Consider the following 3,764-nt stretch of genomic DNA (forward strand, 5'->3'; position numbering starts at 1 on the left):
GTCGTGTGATTGTTAAGTACTGAAGCGCCCCCACAGTTGAGCGAAAATGTGTGATGTCAGAAAGCGGTTCACCCATTGAAACAAAGGAAACATGTGTGCTTAAAGATATGGGAGTCGGTTTGGTATCCAACATCTTTGCACGTGTTAGAATATCTAAGGTATATATAGATCATGGTTGTAAAAGTTCCGCCTAGCCTTTGAGTACTTCTCGAGTACTCACTACAAGGTAGGCTGCCGAGGCCCGAGTACTGTTTGCCTCGGCTGATTACTCCTCAAGTAATCTCGGCCTTGGCCGAGTACTTCTCGCGTACTCTCAAATCCGACTAGGAAGTGACTAGCGACTTTTGCGACCATGATTTAGATTGATTTAAAAAGAGTCCATTTGGTGTGTAGGTAACCTCAAGCCCAAGAAAGTAATTGAGTTCCCCCAAATCCTTAATGGAAAATTTCTTGTGAAGGCAAGATATGAAGGTTGTAAGAGCATTAGATTGATTACCGATTAGAATGCCATGAGCAACATATACAAGGAGATACAACTACAGATAAAACCATATGGCGTAAGGAAGAAACTTAACCTATGGAACCATGCCTGAGGTGCCTGTTTGAGACTGTAGATGGCTTTATTCAGTTTACATATATGACTACGAAATGTGGGGATAATGAACCCAGGTGATTATTCCATCTAAACACATTCATTAAGATATCCATGGATGAATGCATTATTGACATCGGGTTGATGTAGTTTCCATTCATTAATGATCACTAAGGCTAAAACCATATGAACATTGGTAGATTTAACAACGGGGTTGGAAGTGTGAAAAAATGAAGGCCAGCGAATTGACTAAAGCCTTATGCAACGAGGTGAGCTTTGTGATGCTCAATAGTTCCATCAGAATGAAATTTTGTGCGATAAAGCCATTTGGATCCCATAACAATGCAATTGGATGGTCCTGGAACTAAAGTCCTTGTGTTGTTGCAATGAAGGGCGTTAATTTCATGTTGCATGGCATTGACCCATTTTTCATCTTTGGAACTCGTTTTGTAAGTTTTAAGTTTCGTCACGACAAATAAGGCTTGATGTGGAGGCAGTGTGTGTGTGAGTTATATGTAAGACCCTTACTAATTTAATAATACTTCATCATTTAAAGTTTGCATTTTTATGCAAAATTGTCACTTTACAAAAACATCTACATAACGATGTTTGTTTAAATTTAAAACATTCAAAATATAGTTATAATGTGTCTACATGAGTCATATATCAAAACTAAACAAAGATCAACGCGGAAGCTTCAAATTGGGGTGTGTTTGGTTCTTGCACGATACTTGATCTTCATCCAAAAGTTTTAGAGTTCACCTATAGTTAAAACTATCATAAACATTAGTTATGAGAGCTTTGAAACATATATAAACCAAGTTCTTTAAGCAAAAACAATCAACCCAAAACTTTTTGCCAGCTGATAAGGCCCTCGCGGGGCGCGACCATGTTTAGCTTTTGCCTTCACGGGGCGCGACAGCCGTGGCGGGACACGACGGTGTTTAGCCTCACCCGTCGCATGACACGAGGCCCCCATTTCGACAGAAAATTCCTTTTTCTGGAGCTGCATTTGCCCAGCTTGCCATTTTTCTCAAGTTAAAACTCATAACTTTCATAACTTTTACAATACCTATCTGATTTACACGATTCTTGTCTCTAAGCGACCGTAATACGTTTACCTATGTATCTAATACCTCGGGTTCGCAACAATCCTTATTTATAAGCTAACGGCTTATAAATCCCTTTTGAAATTATTCAACCCGTTTTGTTTTAACACCATTTCACATATCTTAGGACAAGGATTAATCCTTTGCCATTTTTTAACCATTTCGGGCTTATTAAAAACTAGCGTATTTCGCCCCATTACATGGTTTGCATACAAATTTATGTCCGCTTGATATCTTTGATTCAAGCACACGTTTTTCCATCATTAATTCAAGAAATCTAGTTCTCTAAGTTTTAACCCAAATCTAAGGTTCGTCAATCAAACTTTAGCGTATCCGATACTCGGCTTACGCATCAAATTTACCGGTTTATTGGCGTGACATTCAAATCACTTGAAACTGCCAATTAACTAACTCTTTTGTTTTGACACGTTTGGTTGTTTTAATGAATTCCATTATTTTTCCAAACATACCAAACACATCCAATTTTGCTATTATCATACCTACAATTCATCATTGACCAAACTTGTCTATAGAAATGTAACAAAACAACAAGTTACGTACCTTAAAGCTATCCTTCAAGCGCGTGTCCATTCCAACTTGACTGCTTGACGATTCACCCGCTTTGCCTATAGAGTTCAATCAACTTCATGTTTAGAACTCATATTATCAAATATCACACGTAATTTGTCAAATTAGCCAATTACGCGATTCTTTCATATTTTCAACATATCAATATTCACTTAGGCATTTTAACGAGCACCTTGAGGGCAAGATTTGTATGCATCTAATATCAAATTCATGGTTAACTTTTAACCAAGTTTTATTCATCATAATCAAGTCTCTATGTCTATGTCTAGTGTACATGAATAACATCTAGAATTTGCATCATATCATCAAATTTCACAGATTTATCACCTCTTTTCAAGTGTTCATCATATTATCATAAAACCCATTTATCACATACATGGTTAACTAACCAAATCAATAGTTCATGGCACTAATTCAACAAGTTTACATCTAGGGTTTGTTCCTATACTTGTACTCATGTTAATTTCACTAATACATTCGACATTCACTCTTGAATTCCGTTTATGAAAGTTTATCCAAATTTCAAAATATCACCAAATGACAAAATTCAACATACCTTGTGATCTCCTAGGTTGGGTGATCACGAATTTACTTAAAGCCCCAATTTTCTAGCTTGATTTCCCTTTGATTTTGATGGATTTTAGTGAGTTAGGGTTCAAGAGAAGAACCCCTTTGCTCTGTGTAAAAAGTCGACCAGGAACACACACTTACGTGTGTTTTTGGTGTAAATTTTCTTTTATTAAAACTCACTTTCAATTTTGCCCATTTTAGTCCCTCTAATTTTCAAGGTTTATAAAAGAGGGTTACTAATCAAGTTTCTTTGTTGTCTACTATGTATTATTAACTAGGTTAGTTATTCATAGTCACACTATTCTTGGTTATGACCAACATATATAATTCAAATAAATTTCTAATATTTTTGGGTGTTACATTATATCCTTATGATGGCGTGGTTTGAAAATCCTGGCCTTGGCACGGGTAATCATGGGATAAGAGGAAGGCGACAGAGGGGTGGGTGTAGGATCAATGTCATTAGGCTAAGGAGACAAAAGGGTGGGATCGCTCATGGGCGAGGGGGTTGTCAAGGAGGGTGGTATGTTAGGTGAAGGTGATGTAGGACCGAAAGAGGCTGTGGTGGTCTATGCGGAGGTGATGAAGGGCCAAAAGGAATACGGTTTTGGATGAGGGTCTGAAGGCATAATTGGTTGGGTTGATACATGGGTCAAAATGGGATTTTCATGCATACAAATGTTGCATGGGGTAGAGGTTGAAGATCTGGTTGGGTTGGAAGTAGAGGTTAAGGGTTTAGGTGTAGTAAATTTGACATAGGAAACATCTAGGAACGTGGTTAAGTCAAGGGCGGTAATGTGTGTAGCGGTTGTACTTTCATCACAAGGATAATAAGTTTTGTCAAACCAAGCATGACGAGTGATGTAAATACGATTGGAGCAAGGGTCGAAACATCGGTATCCTTT

General features: G+C 37.7%; 1 long non-coding RNA gene across 1 annotated transcript; it reads right to left on the reverse strand.

The window, feature by feature from the left end:
* Positions 1-1,123: 1,123 nt before the first annotated feature.
* LOC110880647 lies at positions 1,124-2,972 on the reverse strand. Its single transcript, XR_002559402.2, has 3 exons — positions 2,846-2,972; positions 2,263-2,327; positions 1,124-1,354 (listed from the first exon to the last, which is right to left on the reverse strand). It is a non-coding gene; the product is annotated as an uncharacterized LOC110880647 (long non-coding RNA).
* Between the last annotated feature and the right edge of the window lie 792 nt (positions 2,973-3,764).

Source organism: Helianthus annuus, chromosome 10 (assembly GCF_002127325.2).
Source record: "Helianthus annuus cultivar XRQ/B chromosome 10, HanXRQr2.0-SUNRISE, whole genome shotgun sequence".
NCBI lineage: Eukaryota > Viridiplantae > Streptophyta > Magnoliopsida > Asterales > Asteraceae > Helianthus > Helianthus annuus.